The sequence below is a fragment of the Haliaeetus albicilla genome, chromosome W (assembly GCF_947461875.1).
Source record: "Haliaeetus albicilla chromosome W, bHalAlb1.1, whole genome shotgun sequence".
In the NCBI taxonomy this organism is placed as follows: Eukaryota; Metazoa; Chordata; class Aves; order Accipitriformes; family Accipitridae; genus Haliaeetus; species Haliaeetus albicilla.
In genome coordinates, this window is record NC_091515.1 from 32,811,871 (window position 1) to 32,831,345 (window position 19,475).

The following is a 19,475-nucleotide window of genomic DNA, read 5'->3' on the forward strand; positions in this document are numbered from 1 at the left end:
ATGACGGCGTCTGTTGAGGATTTCTTGGCTGGGCAAAGGCATGTGAGCAATCCAGCCGTTAGCTGGGAACGAAGCATAAGTTTACAAAACACTGGAGCAGACAAGGACGCTGTGTCCTTGTACGCTGGGAAAAAGGAAGATAAGAAGAGCCTGACAAACACCACCTGGATGCTGAAGAATGAGATAAGTGACTGCTGGACACCTCGTGAAGAAGCTTGCTCAGCCAATAGAGAATAAGATAGTGTCGCGTGGAACGGGGTATTGTACCAATTAGAGTATTGTGTAGGGCGCGTGCACAAGTGCATAAGGTATATAACTGTATCAAACGTGGTAGTAAATGGACTTCACTTGATCACATTGGTCTGTGTGTGATGTCCCTCCGCAACAGGCGTCCATCCTGCCGTTTTATTCCCAAGAACTGAATCTCCTGTGCAGGTCCCTTGACCTTGCTTTTCTTTATGGCGAAACCAGCTTTCAGAAGAATCTGAATTACTCTTTTTCCCTTCTCAAACACTTCTTCTGCCTCATTGCCCCACACGATGATGTCATCTATGTATTGTAAATGTTCAGGGGCATCGCCTTGTTCCAGTGCTGTTTGGATTAATCCGTGACAAATGGTAGGACTGTGCTTCCACCCCTGGGGCAGTCGATTCCAGGTGTATTGGACACCTCTCCATGTGAAAGCAAACTGTGGCCTGCACTCTGCTGCCAAAGGAATGGAGAAAAATGCATTGGCAATATCAATTGTAGCATACCACGTGGCTGCCTTTGATGCCAGTTCATATTGGAGCTCTAACATGTCTGGTACAGCAGCACTCAGTGGCGGTGTCACTTCATTCAGGCCGCGATAATCTACTGTTAACCTCCACCCTCCATCAGACTTTTGCACTGGCCATATAGGACTATTAAAAGGTGAATGAGTCTTGCTGATGACTCCTTGGCTCTCCAGTTAATGAATCAGCTCATGGATGGGAGCCAGGGAGTCTCGGTTTGTCCGATATTGCCGACGGTGCACTGTCCTGGTAGCGATTGGCACCTGCTGTTCTTCAACTTGCAACAATCCCACAATGAAGGGATCTTCCGAGGGGCCAGGCAGAGTAGATAGCTGTTTGATCTTCTCTGTGTTCACAGTGGCTACACCAAAAGCCCATCGGTACCCCTTTGGGTCCTTGAAGTACCCTCTCTTGAGGTAGTCAATGCCAAGGATACAAGGGGCCTCTGGGACGGTCACGATGGGGTGCTTTTCCCACTTGTCCCCTGTCAAGCTCACTTCAGCCTCCAGTATAGTCAATTCTTGGCATCCCCCTGTCACTCCAGAGATCCAGATGGGTTCCGTGCCCCTGTACCCTGATGGCATCAGTGTACACTGTGCACCAGTGTCTACCAAAGCCTTATACTTCTGTGGGTCTGATGTGCCAGGCCATCGAATCCACACAGTCCAGTATATCCGGTCATCCCTTTCCTCCTCCTGGCCGAAGGCAGGGACCCTCTATTGCTGTTCCTCATCAGAATATTCACTGTCCGATCCTTGCGGTACCAGACCAGAAGTCCCCTCACCAGAATCAAGGGAGGTAGTTTCAGTTCTTCTATGCCTGGAGGATCGCTGAGTGCTTTCTTGGGCCTCTACAGCAACTACGCTGACAGCCTTCTTCTTGGGTGACCCCTTCTTAACAGCTGTCTTCCCTCTCAGTTCACGCACACGGGCTTCCAGCTTAAAGGTGGGTTCACCATCCCACTTCCTCATGTCCTCCCCTTGGTCACGCAGGAAGAACCAGAGTGCACCACGTGGCATACGCCTTGGGCTCCCTTTCCCTCTGACTGGGGCAGGAGAGGACTGATTTCTTGGAGCATCCCTAACAGCCAAGGCACTGTCCTGTAGGGATGAGGAGACACAGAGATTTTCCTCAAAGTTTTGGAGCCAAGACGACACTTTCTCCACAGTTGGTGTTTCCATATCTGGACAATACATTACTGCCAAGCTGTTAGAATACGATGCTGGGGCACCTTGAATCACCTTTCGCCACATGGCCCGTGTGCACAGGACATCCTCTGGATCTTTGGAGACTTCCTCATCATCTAGATCACTGTAGATGACTTCCACCACTGCTAACTCTCTCAGGTACTGGATGCCTTCATCTGCGGTAGTCCACTTTTCTGAGGAATTGACAAGATCTTCCTTGAATGGATATCTTGCCCTCACACTTGAGAGGAGCCGGCTCCAGAGACTGCAAATTGCTGCCTCTTTTCCAATTCCTCTTTCAATTCCCTGGTTTCTAGCGAGGGATCCCAGCTGTTGGGCTTCCTTGCCTTCCAGCTGCTGACTATCAGCCCCATTATCCCAGCATCAGAGCAGCCAGGCAGCAATCCGCTCACCTGGCTGGTGGCTGTAATCTTTCCGCAAGTCCCGAAGTTCTGAGGACGTCAGGGACCGGGTAGTTTCCGCTTTCTGTTTAAGTTCCCTCACTCCTTCCTCCAATTTCTTTATCGAAGGACCAGCTTCTAGATCAAGCCTTTCCTCTTCTTCTTCTTCCCTCACTAATCGATGGTATGGACCCGTTGATCTCCTTGTCCACTGTTTCCTTTTCACTATTGGGGCAATTACTGTAGTTGTTGTTGTTTGGGTCCCTATCTCGAGCATGGTGTCCTCAGATGCAGTCTGGGTCCCTGCCTCAACCGTGGTCCTCTGAGAGTGTTGAACTATGGCTCAGTAGGCATAGGCCAGGCCCCAGTACAGTGCGAGAAGCTGCTGGTTTTCATTGGGATAGGCAAGGCACCCTTCTATCAGGTGGCGCGTCAGTTTGCCAGGGTTACTTGCCTGTTCGGATGTAAAATCCCAGATTATGGGAGGTGATAACCGTCCTAGGAATCTGCCCAAATCCTTCCATATACCCTGCCACCCAGGCACTGGTCGCTTGAGGGCACATTTAAGTATTGCCTCACCTAAAACTTGCCTTCTCTTATACCAGGACGAGACCAGATTCCACAATACCCATAATATGCCACCAGTATTAATTATTAGTATTAAACAGCTTACATAAGGGTGAACAAGGACCTCGGGAGCCTGCATAATAAAACCATTCACATCAATGCCTGGTAGGGAGAGGGAGATGTGTTCCCTCATCTCCTCCACAAGATAGCTCCCACAACACAGCAAAGCCATCAGTGCCAGGACAAAGCACATAGACATTATTTGTATTAGCACGTTCCCGCGTTCCTTCATTCTCCCCACAAGATAGCTCCCACAGCACAACAAAGCCATCAGTGCCAGGACAAAGCACACAGCCATTATTTGCATTAACATGTTCCCAAACTCAGCAAGCTAGAGATAAGCAAGCAGCTAACAAGCTCCGTGACCTGCACAGGAGCTTGCCACTTAATAACTAGCTATAGAATGCTTAATGCAAAACTGCCGTTGTCGAGCCCCACGTTGGGCGCCAAAAAGGACTGTGGTAGGTTGACCCTGGTTGGATGCCAGGTGCCCACCAAAGCCGCTCTATCACTCCCCCTCCTCAGCTGGACGGGGGGAAGAAAATATAACAAAAGGCTCGTGGGTCAAGATAAGGACAGTTTAATAAAGTGATAGCAAAGGTCGCGCACGAAAGCAAAGAAAAAAAAAATGATGTTATTCTCTACTTCCCATCAGCAGGCGATGTCTAGCCACTTCTCGGGAAGCAGGGCTTCAGTACGCGTAGTGGTTGCTCCGGAAGACAAAATGCCCCCCTTCCGTCTCCCTTTACTTAGCTTTTATATCTGAGCTGACGTCATATGGTATGGAATATCTGTTTGGTTAGTTTAGGTCAGCTGTCCTGGTTATGTCCCCTCCCAAGATCTTGCCCTGCCCCAGCCTGCCATTGAGGGGGGGGGCAAAAATGTTGGAGAGACAGCCTTGATGCTGTGCCAGCACTGCTCAGCTGTAGCCAAAACACTGGTGTGCTATCAACACCTTTCTAGCTACTGATGCAGAGCACAGTGCTATGAGGGCTGCTATGGGGAGTATTAACTCCATCTCAGCCAGACCCAATACAGCAGGTCTTGCCAGGAGCCTGCTCCAGCGCGGGCTTCCCATGGGGTCACAGCCTCCTTCGGGAACCCACCTGCTCCGGCGTGGAGTCCTCCACGGGCTGCAGGTGGATATCTGCTCCACCGTGGACCTCCATGGGTGCAGGGGGACAGCCTGCCTCACCATGGTCTTCACCACGGGCTGCAGGGGAATTTCTGCTCCGGCGCCTGGAGCATCTCCTCCCCCTCCTTCTTCACTGACCTTGGTGTCTGCAGGGTTGTTTCTCTTACATCTTCTCACTCCTCTCTCCGGCTGCCGTTTCTGTCTGTCCCAACTTTTTTTTCCTTCTTAAAAATGTTATCACAGAGGTGTTACCACTATTGCTGATTGGCTCGGCCTTGGCCGGCAGCGGGTCCGTCTCAGAGCCAGCTGGTATTGGCTCTGTCGGACACAGGGGAAGCTTCCAACAGCTTCTTACAGAAGCCACTCCTGTAACCCCCCCCCCCGCTACCAAAACCTTGCCACACAAAGCCAATACAGAGGGACTGACCCAGGAACATGGAGGGGGGTGCCTAATGCAGATACATATCTCCCAAGAGAGGATCCGGGGTGGGTTCCGAATACGCGTGGTGGATTACAGAGGGTAAAGGAGTACCAAAAATTAATTTTATATGGGATTCAGCATGGAATTCAGAAACCTAAAAATTTATCTAAGCTGTATGAGGTACGGCAAGGGAATAAGGAAACCCCGTCATCCTTTTATGAGAGATTGTGTGAAGTGGCTCGGAAATGGACAGATCTAAACCCAGAAGATGCTAGCAATTTGAAGTTGTTTAACATGTTGTTTATTGGTCAAGCGGCTACCGATATAAGGAAAAAATTACAGAAGGTAGAGGGGGCAGATGGCATGACAATCTCACAGCTATTGTCAATTGCATATAAGGTTTATAATAATTGAGAGGAATTAGAAGAGAAGGAGAAGCGAGGGCAAGCAAGGCTGCAAGCCTCATTACTAGCTGCTTTGACAGAAGGACAAGGAGGTGGAAGAGGTAGAGGTAGTACTCGGGGTGGATCTCGGGGTCGAGGACGGGGCCATGAAAATCAGGGCAGTAATTGTTATGACTCTCCTTTAGGAGTGAATCGGTGTGCATATTGTAAGCAGGAGGGTCACTGGAAAAAGAATTGTCCACGTCTTTTGAATAATCAAGAAACAGGGATAGAAGGGGCTGTTGAAGTAATGGCAGAGGTGGGATTAGACTGAAGGGGAACCGGAGGAATCTATTACAGTGTCCCCAGCTGATCCTCTGGTTCCAGTTAAGCTGGGGAATGAAACAATAGATTTTCTAATAGATAGTGGGGCTACCCATTCGGTAGTGACTAGTTGTAAGGGACCATTGAGCAAGACTAAGATAAGCATTGTTGGTATGACAGGGAAGAAGGCTCTGAGACCATTTTTGCAACCTATGGAGCTCTCAATTGGGAATACTAAATTAACTCATGAATTCCTCTATATGCCAGAATGTCCTTTACCCTTACTTGGATGAGATTTACTTCATAAATTAAATGCACAACTAACCTTCTCTAAGGATTCTGTTCAGTTACATATTCCTCCAGGAAATGCGTGGAGAGCCCAGATATGCCTGTTAACTGAGAAAGACTGTGTGGACAGAGAGGATATTCCTGATGAAGTATTGGATGCAGTAATACCTTTGGTATGGGCCTCAGGAACGCCAGGATGAGCGAAGAACGTGACTCCGGTAAAAATCAAACTAAAACCAGGAGCCCAACCGGTAAGAAAGAAACAATATCCTATTAAATTGGAAGCTCAAAAAGGACTAGAATCTACAATAACTTCTCTTTTAGAGCACGGACAATTAAGGGAATGCCAATCGGAGTTCAATACTCCAATTCTGCCTGTAAAGAAACCTCATTCTCATGAGTATAGGCTAGTACAGGATCTACGAGAGGTTAACACGAGAATGGTAGATATACATCCTGTGGTCCCAAATCCATATACCCTCCTCACCTCAGTTCCTGATAATAATGTTTATTTTACAGTACTGGACTTGAAAGATGCTTTCTTCTGTATACCCGTGGATGAGCAAAGCCAGACCATTTTTGCTTTTGAATGGGAAAACCCGACCACAGTGTTACTGATTTGTTATTAGTTAGAATTAATTATATTTAATTTTAATAGGAATATGGAACTATAAGAAATATTTTAGCAAAATTATATATTGCATTCTATACATTTAACCAACAACTAACAGCTGTTGTGAAATCCCCTGTATAGCCCTGTACCAAGGCCGGAGGAATTGGTTAAAATCATCTAGTAGGAACATCTAGAACTTAGATAACAGATGTCAGAATTTCAACTTAATAGGAACTTAGGAACTAAAGAAAATGTATTATGTGTAACTATAAGAATTTGAGTATTGTCTGAAATCAGTTAACCACAGAAGCTTTGGTAAAGATTTACTTTGATCTAATTAACGAGAATTCCAATCAGTAGAGTTAAGTGAGATTAACCAATGATTGTTTTAGTATAAGAATATTGATAAGGTGGTGTGACTGAGGGCCAACACTAGAAATGTTAAATTTAAGAATTAACATTGAATGTATTTTATGTAAATCTAATACATGATGGCAAAAATCATACTGCGCAGAATCACATGAAAGGTCAACTATTGGACAAAGTGAGGAAGACTGTAGAAGACCACCAGAGGGCTTCTGAAGACCACCAGAGACCTTCACTGCGCCTGCATAAAGGACATTTACATATGCTAAGAACTTCCCAGAAATCTAATGAATATGCATAACATTTCTTGGAAATCTAATGAATATGTATGAATAAGTTTAATATAAGGTGTATGATTTTGGTGTTCAGGTGTGCGTGGTTCGTGAGAGGACTCGCCCACGCACCCGGCCGTCAATAAAGAAGTGTCTGCTTATCTACACTAAATTGGTGTTGATAAGTTCTTTATTCCGAGTTTTTCGGCAACAACAGGATGAAAAATGCAGCTCTGCTGGACAGTCCTTCCACAAGGATTCAAAAATAGCCCTACACTGTTTGGTAATGCACTAGCAAAGGAATTGGAACAATGGCACAGTGAGTACAAAACCATAACACTATTACAATATGTGGATGACTTGTTAATTGGGTCAGACACTTATGAGGAGTGTTTGGAAGCCACGATCAGTTTACTCAATTTCTTAGGTTTAGCTGGCTACCGAGTGTCCAAGAAAAAGGCTCAAATTGGAAAAGAAAAGGTCCAATATTTGGGATTAGAGATTGAAAAGGGAAAAAGAAAATTAAGTGCTGAAAGAAAAGAGGCTATTTGCAGAATTGCAGTACCTACATCAAAGAAGCAATTGAGGGGATTTTTGGGAATGGCTGGATGGTGTCGGCTATGGATTCCTAATTTTGGACTGATTGCCAAACCATTATATGCTGCTCTAAAAGGACCTGAGGGAATCTTGGAATGGACAGCAGAATGTCGTACAAGTTTTGATGAAATTAAAAGAAATTTGATGGAAGCTCCTGCTTTGGGACTACCAAATTTAAGAAAACCCTTTGAATTATATGTACGTGAGAGACAGCAGGTGGCTCTGGGAGTATTAACACAGAAATTGGGGAATTAAAAGAGACCAGTGGGATACTTTTCCAAACAAGTGGATGAGATCAGCAAAGGTTGGCCCGCCTGCTTGAGGGCAGTAGCGGCGACTATAACCTTGATTGAGGAGTCTCGAAAACTGACACTGGGTCAACCAATTACCATGTTTGTACCTCATGCTGTGTCATCCCTCCTTGACAATAAGGGGCATCACTGGATTTCCCCAAATAGATTAGCAAAATATCAAGCTGTGTTACTGGAACAAGATGATGTCACACTTTCTTTAATCTCCACTTTGAATCCTGCCACCTTGCTCCCAATCTCAGAATCTGATGAACTGCAACATGATTGTCTAACTACTATTGAACAAGTGTATTCCAGCAGACCAGACTTATGGGATGAACCCCTGCCTTATGCGGAAGTAGAGCTCTTCACTGATGGCAGCAGCTATATACTGGAAGGAAAAAGAAGAGCTGGATATGCAGTGGTAACAAATACCCAACCACTAGAGACTAAGGCACTGCCTAGCAACACATCCGCTCAAAAGGCCAAATTAATAGCATTGACGCAAGCTCTAGAATTAAGTCACAGAAAAAGAGTTAATATATATACAGATTCTAAATATGCATTTGGGGTGGTACACGCACATGGGGCAATTTGGAAGGAAAGAGGACTGTTAAACTCACAAGGAACTCCAATAAAATATGGGATCGAAGTTATGAGACTGCTGCAAGCGGTTCTCTTACCAAAGAAGGTTGCAATAATGCATTGCAAAGCCCACCAAAAAGGAAACAGTGAAGTTCTAAAAGGGAATCGGAAGGCTGATTGTCTTGCTAAAAAGGCAGCTCTAAAGGAGCCAAAATTTGAAGGAGCTTTAATCCCAGGGCCTCGTTTAGAATTACCACCACCAAAATATACTGAGAAGGAGAATCAATTAGCAGAACAAATAGAGTGCTCCAAAAGTGAACAAGGTTGGTGGATAACACCGTTAAAGCAATTATTGATTCCTGAAAGAATGATGGAAACTTTGCTCAAGAGATTACATCAGGAGACGCACACAGGAGCAGACGCACTGACAATAACTGCAAAAAGAAACTTTTTTGGACCAAAGATGCAAAGGGTAGCAGACATGGTAGTAAAAAAGTGTACCATCTGCTGTGCTAATAATCCAAAAATTGGGAAAAAGGTTATAGGAGGAATTGTGAAACAAGGAATAACTCCTGGGGAATACTGGCAAATAGATTTTTTCAGAGGTCCCTAGGTATAACCAATATAAATATTTATTGGTATTGGTAGATACCTTTTCTGGCTGGCCAGAGGCTTTCCCTTGCCGTACCAACAAAGCTAGAGAGGTAATTAGAATGTTATTGAAGGAAATAATACCCCGATTTGGTATTCCAGAAGGAATCTCCTCTGATAATGGGCCTCGTTTTATTGCAGAAGTGGTGCAAGGGGTTTCTAAATTTTTACAGATTAAGTGGGAATTACACACCCCTTGGAGGCCACAATCAAGTGGGAAGGTAGAAAGAATGAATCAAACTCTTAAAAGGCAACTTGCTAAACTGTGTCAAGAAACACACCTTAAGTGGATAGAAATTTTACCTATAGCTCTTTTATGAATTCGAATAACTTCTAGGGCCAAAGAGAAAGTAAGCACTTTTGAGATTGTGTATGGGAAAGCATATCCCACAAATCTTTCTAACATCACAGGAGACCAAATGCATATAAAAGGGCAGGCTGATGTTAAAGAGTATTTGATTTCTCTTTCGCAGACTTTATCTTCACTGCACAGGTATCTAAATCAGAGGGTCTCTCTCCTGTTGGATACACCAGTTCATCCATTCCAACCAGGGGACATCATTTACGTATGGACCTGGAAGGATGAACCTCTAAAGGAAAGGTGGAAAGGACCTTACACCGTGTTGTTGAAAACCTATACTGCAGTCAAAGTAGAAGGAATTGACTCCTGGATTCATTACACATGAGTGAAAAGAGCACCAGAACCAAATCAGGAAAAGTGGACAGCCACACAGACTGGGAAACTCAAATTTCGACTGATTAGAGACCGTGGAACTTCAAAAGAATGAAGAACCTGATTATTATAATATCCCATGTGGTACTAGCATTAGGTCAAGATAATTTGGTTTTACAGCTTGTCCAGTCATTTGGGCGAATCCAGAATGTTAGCAGCGTAACTGCTTGTCTCCCTCTACCTGAATCGGCAGACAATCCTTTAAATTGGAGAATATTAACTTTAGACTTAGAAAAAAGTTTCAACGTAATGTTAGGGGAAGAGAATGGTACAATGACTATCAGAAATAGTGCCACAAACCAGACTTCGGTAGTCTTGGGATTAGGAAAGTGGTCCCCCATGTTTCAAAACCTTACACACAATCCTTCACATACTGTCGATAATTGGTGCATAGAGACCAGTCCAGGAGACATTATTCATGTCCTCAATTATTATAGAGGAAACAAGAATTTTCTCCTGACAAAGGCAATAAAATGAAATAAGACCAGGAATTGCCATTTGTATCCATGGGGATTGCATCTTAAGCCATTATGGTCAAAACATGAAGAGGGTAAATGGAATCACATGAGGGATAATACATGGTGTATAACTTGGGGACCCCTAAAAGAGAAAAAGGTTGCCCAACACCCTGAATGGAATTGCACTCTAATATTCAATTGCTCTACTGACGATTACAGGGTTCAACGATTAGGCCCTGTAGCTAGAGCTCTACGACAGGGATGTCTGTGTAAGAATCAATCTACTAGCATAAATGATATCTGGACAGGTGTTGGGATCCAAACTAACCCTCTTGATTGTGAGAAAGGAGTAATACCATCAATGGGCCATACAGTATGGGTAAGTAGTGATGGAACATGGGCCACTCATTTATCTCTTACGAAAGAAAAATATCAACATACGTTAGGTATGTTGACCTTGTGCCCTTTATGGAGAAAAAGGCCATTAGAGTCTCAGTTATGGGGAAAATTAAAACAAGATGAAGTAGATCCATGGAAACACCCTTCTACAGGGACAAAAGTAGGATGGATTCTGGAAGCAGTCTTTAGTCCCCAGATTACCTCATTCCAAAATTGAATGTGGTTATATAACCTGACCGGACAGATGGAAGTTTTGGCCAATGCAACAAAGACAGGATTACTAGATTTAAATCTCCAGTTACAGGCTACATCTAAACTGACTCTACAAAATAGACTAACACTTGATTTACTACTGTTAAGAGAACATGGAGTTTGTGGATACTTAGACCTGAGTAACAAGGATTGCTGTATCCACATCCCCAGTGTTACTGGTGATTTATTTGAACAATTGGATAAAATAAAGCAAGTAGCGAAATCCAGTCGCGATCTTAGAGACACTATGGAAATAGGGTGGTTAAATAAAATACTACATGGAATAGGATTCTCCCTTACTGGATGGCTGGCAAACCTAATTCAAACCTTGATCACTATTGTAATAATTATAATCATACTTTGTGTTGTTTTGAGTTGTATCAAGAGACTGGTTTTACAGGCTGTAGGGTTCGGCGTTCGGAAGATCTCGCGATGTCACGGAAAGTTAGAGGGTTAGTCACAGCCTTATGATGTGTCTGTAATCCCGCCTACCCTTGTTAGTATAAAAGGAATTGACTGCGCAATAAAAGGCGGAAGTTGGCGCTCACACTGTGTGTGTTATCTGTCTCTTTCCCTGATCTGGGGGGTGATCAGTGATCTAATCGTGGCACCTTGATATGCGGCGAACGCTACATAATGGTGACCCCGACGTGATCGGTCGCACTAGGCGACGATGGGACTTGCGCAAGTGATTCAGGTGTTGAAAGTGTTGGCTGATGAGGTGGGTGCTCACGGAACGATTAGGAGGGGCCCCACGGGCGAATGCATCCAATGGGTGCTGCGCCGGGGAGGGATGGGCTCTCCCAAAGAAGTATTAAGTCCCCCAAATTGGGGAGAGATTCGGGAGCTGTTGCTCCAGTCGGCGCTTGCGGGTGAGCGCGGAGCTGCGGAACGATTACAAGCGTGGGGGAGAGTGGAGGAGGTAGTTACGGCAGGACGGAAAGCTGGGGAGCGTTGGTCGGCGGCGCGAGCTGTTTTGTTTGCGGATGAAGCGCCGGTTCAAAAACAAGGGGGGGCAGTGCCCCCAGGGACAGTGAGTCAAACTCAGACGGAGTGGGCGGCTGTGGAGCGGGGCTCACAGAGCGGTCCATCTCTGACTGAGAGCGTGGACACGGAGGGTACGGCAGAGACGGAGGTTCTTCCTGTAGGGACGGTACCAGCGGGGACGGACGAGCCCCCTCCGCAGTGTCCATGGGAGGAGTTACGGCGGGAGGTTCGGAAGGACTTGGGGGGAGTGCCTCTTGGACTGGGATCCAGGCGGGGACGTTAAGGGAGATTTGTACCGTTAGTTGAGAGAGTGGGAGGAACGGCCACCCGCGGAGGGGATAACTGGGAGGCAGCGGGGGTTGGAGACTGTGGCAGAGGAGGAAACACCCCCCGCGGGGGAAATCAGGCGCCCTTGCCGGGAGAGCGGACGGAGCCTCCTGAGCCTATGCCTGCTGAGCCGTCAGCTGCACCCCCTCCGGCGCTTCCTCCGCCCCCTCCCTCCTCCCTTCCTTTCCGCCCCCCCCCTCCGCCGCCTTGCAGCGGCGCGTGTGAGCCGGCCATGGAATGGCCGCCTCCAGCCGCGGCCGCGGCCGGCCCCCGGGCAGAACCATCCGCGCCCCCGCCCTTTCATCCATCCCGCCTCTCGGAACCAGAGACGGTGAAACCAACCGCGCCCGCGATAGACGCGGAGCCGCCTGCAGTAGCCTCTGCAGACGAGAGGGAGAGGCATTGGAGGAGAGTAAAAAAAAAAAAAAAAAAAGAGGCGTTTCACTGGAAAGTCCTTGAGAAATTGAAGACTTTGTCCCAATGGCAACTGGGACGGCACCGGTGGGTGCTGGAGCCACTGATCCGACAGATTCTGACTAATAGAGTATTACACTTTAGAGGACTAGCGGACATTGAGTCCTTCAGAGAGGTTTTTAGAACAACGTGCCTTATTGTATATAGAACTTGCTTTGGGTAAAAAGTGTGTTAAGCATAATTTGATTAAACATAGTGTGATTACAGGAAGACAGTGTGGGGTAAACGTAAAAGTTAATTAAAGCCAAAATTAGGGGTAAGGTCTATTTCCATTAATAACCTGGGAACGAGGTTGATTGTGTTTCCACAGATACAGGCCCACGACGGACTCCTGTTGAATTTGCACGACCATCATCATCTGGAGCATCATAGATGGTGTGGCAATATGAATACCACCTCAGTCAAAAACTAATGTATAGGTCACCTTGGTTAACATAACAGGTCAAGATTCTCTGTGCACCGCAACCGCATCATAAAGCCCATGAACCAATAGACAAGATGGCTATGACTCGTGCAGTGTGCCTGGCCAGTGAGCGCATGCGTCATAGATTGCAACCGAGGCGGACTTTTGGCACCCGCTGGCCACGTGTGCTGAAATCCGTTCCTCTGCAAATGTATAAATACTGGGATTTTCCGAAGAGCATCGGGCTGGTGTACGGTGAGGCCATCGTTGCCTCTGTGGAGACGCCCACGGAAAGCTGGCACCTACCGATTGCTGGGCTGAGTTCGCGGAGCAAGATGACACAAGAATGTATGGATGGTTCCTCTTCCTCATAGTCCTCATGGTTCGGGTCATTAGGGGTAATGGGTTGGCTCAAAGAATTATGGGCGTTATTGTGATTTTAGCTATTGTAATAATTTTACCTTGTTCAGCTTGTTAAGTAAACATGGCATCCCTCATATAGCACCGGCCAGGCCATTGTAGAACGAGCACATCGAACTTTAAAGGCCTTACTCGATCGGCTTAGGGAGGGGGAGCAGGAGGAGCCCTCCTGGTTACAGGAAAACACACCTGCTCTCCGTACACAGCATCTTCTGTTAACTGCGTTAACTTCATTAAATCAGACAGTTCGAGGGGACTTGGAAGAGACGGTGGCGCAACGACACTTTACGAACATGGAAGAGAAAGGTCCCTACCCGTTGGTCCGCGTACGTGACTTTCAGACACGCCAATGGGAAGGGCCGTTTGAGTTGCGTTGTCTTGGGCAAGGGTATGCCTGTGTACAGACACCTGAAGGGCTACTGAAATGGGTTCCTAGTTGTATGATTCGTCCTGCCTTAACCTCGTAGTGTTTGAGTGTTTTTCCTACAGGTTGCTGTCATCCTTTCCTGGCTTGTGACACCTTGGGTATCTGCTACAAACTTCTGGCAGTGGATGCAAAGCCAACTGGGGGACCCTGATGTGTATCTGGACGACGTCCCTCTCAGAGTCCATCAATACATGCCTTTATGGGATCCGGCTGTCAGAGCTCACAGCCAGGAATCCAGGTGCCTCAGACATTAAGCCAACATCAGCGCACCAATGATAAACTTTATAGAGTAATAGAAGTAATTCTTTCCAAGCCTCATGATGTATCTGTATAACTTTCAATCTACCTCCTGTGTGAATTTCTGTAAAGGAGCTCTTTGCTCTGCAGGGTAAATGGGACATTTACGGGTGTTTAAGATAGAGTGTTTCAACTTAGTTGTAGAGATATGTTTATACTCATAGTACTTTACATAGTTATTTCTTGGTGTGGAATTGTTCATAACAATAGAAGCCAACTCGTCATAGGGAGGGGGGAGATGTAGGGTTCGGCGTTCGGAAGATCTCGCGATGTCACGGAAAGTTAGAGGGTTAGTCACAGCCTTATGATGTATCTGTAATCCCGCCTACCCTTGTTAGTATAAAAGGAATTGACTGCGCAATAAAAGGCGGAAGTTGGCGCTCACACTGTGTGTGTTATCTGTCTCTTTCCCTGATCTGGGGGGTGATCAGTGATCTAATCGTGGCACCTTGATATGCGGCGAATGCTACAACAGGCCATGACTACCTCATATGGAATGATGATAAGACAAAGTAGTGAGACTTATGAGACTCATATGAAGAGATCTCATAGTCTCAGAGGGGGGAAATGATGTACATAAGAAAGGATGTACTTGAGAAGTGATACACTTAAGGGGTGATTTACTTAAGAAGACCACAAAGGTCTTGTGAAATAAGATATCCTTTGTATATACAAGGCATGCCTTGCTAACGACTGGGCCCCTGAAGGAGAACTAAAAGACTGATAAGAAGGGAACATCCTACCCCAGGAGGCTCCGAGAAGTTGGAAAATTGCTAATAGGCATGAAGTCAGCAAAAATCTTTGATAACCAGAGGAAAGGTAAAGGCGGCAGGGGGAGATCACGACCACCGACTCAATTCAAGACTAAAAGACTTACCCCCCCCACTCTCCTTGAGCATGCGCTGTAGAATAAAAGAACACTGTACCTTTAATTCGAAGCAGGGAAACTTTAACCCAATAGAAACTGTGCTAGATAAGCAACTACCAGTAATAGTTTTGGGGAAGAACTTTGGAAATTGGATATGTATAACTGAATTGTATAAAGTGCTTGCCTGTTTAGGCATGAGGTGTGCTAGCTTTGTGGATTACCACCTAGCCCCCATCTTTGCGCAAACATGAATTGGAATAAAATACCTCTGCTCTGTGTGTATATTGGCGTTTCACACTGATAGCATATGTCCATACATTTCGCGTGGTTTGCTTAAATTTTTATGGTTTTAATATTTTGTACCTTCTATGAAAACTGGTTTGCTGCTAGATAACTGTATAAGTGAGATTTGATAAATGTGAAATATATATTGGCTTTTGCAACAGGAGAACACTGAAATTTGCCTAACTACTGCATAAGCTACATCCTGAAAGGATGTTTGCCTCCCTGTCACTAATTTAGGCCTTAACACGGGAAATATGTAGCTAATATATTCCAGACATCAATTGTATTTTATAGTTTGTAGTCAATAAATGGGCACAAGCAGAATATGTAGTTTCTTCTGATGAGATAAGACATCCTGTAACTCAAGTAATTAAAGGATGTGTAGATAGATTTGTGAAAACACAGAAAAACAGACATATGGACTCAAGGACGAGTAAAACTGAGAACACAAGTAAGAAGATAAGGAGTGATTTGTTAGCATGAGAACAGCATTTTGGGGGTCAAAGATTATTTGACATAAAAGATACGAGAAGAACAAAGGAAAAACAGAAGTTTAATGTGAAAATATTGAAAAGTGTGACTGGAGGAAAACGACAGGGTGAAAAGTGCAGCCAGAGGAAGACTACTGACTTCATCCCTTGCAGATCCCCAAAGGCCCCTCTGAACCACAAGACGCGCACAAGTGGGGCGTGGTCTGGGATGGAGTTATGTTAATAGATACCTGAAATATTAAAATAACCCCTTGGAAATGCCACAAACACAGTGTATAAAAAGGCGAGTTCAGGTATAACCGGCGTGCCTCTGGTTTTGACCATGCGCCCAGCACTGTTTGCCTTTGTTCTATAATAAACTTGTAAAATTCATGAAATTCAGCATGAGTGCATTTCTCACAATAAATGATCATATATTAACATTATGGTTGAAACAATAGACAAAGGGTAGCCAGGGAGATAATTACAAAGTCTAGTCAAGTGATTAACTAGTAATTATTCATAAGTTTTGCAGTTCTTGGCTCTTATGACTAGATGTTCCTGTACACTAGATGAGAACAATGTTGAAACTGACCACATGTGATTGAAACTGCGTTAAGCTTCAAGATCAAAGGACAAGGACAAGAACAAAGACTTCAAGGACAGCCAGCAAGAACTTCAAATGGGTCAGTGGTCGCAAAAGCAGCCCTTCGACTCAAATGGATCCTTCATTGCGCATGATCGGATGTAGGCAGTACTATGATAATCAGTTGCAATCATTTTTATGTATATGTATACTAATCTGATGAATATGCAATTAGTTATTCTATATAACCTGTTTGTGCTAAAGCTGTGGTATGCACACTAGGTGGAACTATGCCCCGTGCATCCAGTGCTGCAATAAAGAATGCCTGCTTTCTAAAACTCCAAAACGAGTCTTAGAGAGTTTCTTCGACCGACTGGCTTTTCAGTATCAACACACTGGGTAAACGACCCCACTTGTGGGACAACAAGGGGACAGGAGGTGAGAGGACACCTGGGACCAAGAGGCTGCACTCATGTTCTGGGAGAGAGCACCAAAGGGAGTTGAGTCAGTCAATGCTCCCATCCTGCTCACCTCTGGGTCTGCACAGCCTGTGCAGGCTGGAAAACCATCTTGTGCCTGCTGTCCTGGTTTCAGCTGGGATAGAGTTAACTGTCTTCCTAGTAGCTGGTACGGTGCTATGTTTTTGAGTTCAGTATGTGAAGAATGTTGATAACACTGATGTTTTCAGTTGTTGCTAAGTAGTGTTTAGACTAATGTCAAGGATTTTTCAGCTTCTCATGCCCAGCCAGCGAGAAAGCTGGAGGGGCACAAGAAGTTGGCACAGGACACAGCCAGGGCACCTGACCCAAACTGGCCAACGGTGTATTCCATACCATGTGATGTCCCATCTAGTATAGGAACTGGGAAGTGGGGGCAGGGATTCGCCGCTCGGGGACTGGCTGGGTGTCGGTCGGCGGGTGGTGAGCAATTGCCCTGCGCATCATTTGTACATTCCAATCCTTTTATTACTACTGTTGTCATTTTATTAGTGTTATCATTATCATTATTAGTTTCTTCTTTTCTGTTCTATTAAACCGTTCTTATATCAACCCACGAGTTTTACTTCTTTTTTCCCAATTTTCTCCCCCATCCCACTGGATGGGGGGGGAGTGAGTGAGTGGCTGCGTGGTGCTTAGTTGCTGGCTGGGGTTAAACCACGACACTGCTCTGGCACAGCTTCACACACTTGCTCCCCACAGCCATCCCTGGATCCCCCTCAGCAGCAGCTATTGATGTTCCTGAGTGTTTGCAGAGAAGAAGCCTCGAGTATGGATGGGCTCTTGCACAATGGTGCAGAGGAGAGGACTGCTGCAGGTCTGGCTCTGGTGCTCTGAGCAGGGCAAGCCTTTGATCAGGGTGGGTTGCTGTTGGCTGATCCCAACCAGAGCTGTGCTGCAAGGACCCGGTGCCGCAGGTGCTGGCATGGAATAGAGGTGGGGGTGCAGCAAGCACCAGGCTTTCTGTGTGGAAGCCTCCCTGTGCCCCTTGCTGCCCTGCATGCAGCCTGGCCACCCCATGGCCATGGTGTGCCCTGCTCCTTACAGGACACCCCCAGCCCCTGCACCTCTCCAGCACTGGCCTCTCTGGGCTGTTTGAAGGCTCTTGCCCCTGCTCTGTCCAGGTGATACATCAGCTCCAGCAGGCAGGGAGAAGATGTTTGTTAATCCCTGAGCCTTCTCCCCATGAGAGGGGGAGGGTGCGGAGCCCAGACAGAGAAGGGTGAAGAGGACACAGACCCCCTCCTCTCCCCCCTACAGCTCCACAGGAGCAGAGCACGGCCAGGGAGACCTACTTCCTGCTCTTCCTCACCAGGGCTTGAGGAGCTTAATTCAGGGTTTGCTGCAGGCTCAGCCCAGCCTGGCTTTGCACCCAGCTGCCCAGAGTGTACCTGTCTGCACCACGGGAGGGATTTGGGGCACTAGGGACCTTTAGCCATGTCTCAGCTCAATACTGCTGTGCCAGGCAGGAACAAAGAGGGGTGGAAATAGCACAGTAGAGTTACCAGCACTGATGAGAGAAGGGACCATAAATCCTGTAGCAGCAATTTCCACAGTCAGGGCTGTCTCCAGGGCTTTAATTTATCCATTACAACTTAAGTCACTTGCAAGCAGCAGGAGCCCTGAACAGGCAGTGGTCCTGAGCTTCTCTCTGCAAGATGCCTCACCAGGACTCCACATCTCTGCTGGGGTGCCTTGACCCTCAGGGGGCTGCTGCTCCATGTGCACTCAAGGGAAAGGAAGAGGCAATGTTTGCTCTCCTGGTCCCAGCTGATCTGGATTTGCTCCTCTGAGCAGCTTCCTACACCACTGAGGAGCTAGAGGTCACCAGGATGTGGGCACAGCAGGGTGCTCAGATCTTGGGTACCAGGGCTGAGCCCAGGCAGGCAGGGAAGGCACCCGCGAGCAGCTGCAGCTGGCTATCGTGGTGGAAGGGCAGAGCCTGCAGCCTCCCATCCCCACACGGATGCTGGTCTCTCCTCTCCGTGCCCATCACAGGAGGCCTGTGAAGCTGCTCCTGTCATTCTGTTGGGGCATTGTCAGTGGGACAGACGCGTGAGGCCCGGGAAGCCCCGGAATGTGGCCTATTGCGTGGTTCCCCACGGCTGCAGCAGCATCCCTGGCACATGCCATCAATCACCCTGGCAGGCGGAGGCACCGGGCTGGAGTAGCACTGGCAAGGAAAGGGGTGGCTCAGACCCTGTGAGATAGGGAGTGGCAGAGCCCTGTTCCCAGGCTCTGCCTCCCCACATGCAGGAAACTTGCCCTGCACAGACCCACTCTCTTCTGTGGACCTGGAAGAGCAGAAATACCAGGCATTTCTAGGGGGGGCAGGGGACTGCTCCCACTATAAAGAAAACAGAGGCTCAGTTCCCCTGCTCTAGCCCACAGGGTTATTCTCTCCTCCTGAGACAAGGAAGAAAACCCAGGGTTCCTGGTCGCTGGTATCTACACTGTGTTTGGTGGCACCTGGAGCTGAACACTGGCCAAAAAATGCCATGCCAGGACACATTCCATGTGGCTGCTTTTCCCAGCAGGGAAAGCAGCTAGAGCAATGCAGGGCATGTGGAGCCAGCCGTACTGCACAGGAAAACAGCTGGAGCAAAGCAGTCGCGAGTTGGCTGCAGCAGCAGGGCAGCACACAAGGGTTGAGGCAGTGCCCGGGGAGGTGTCTGGGGC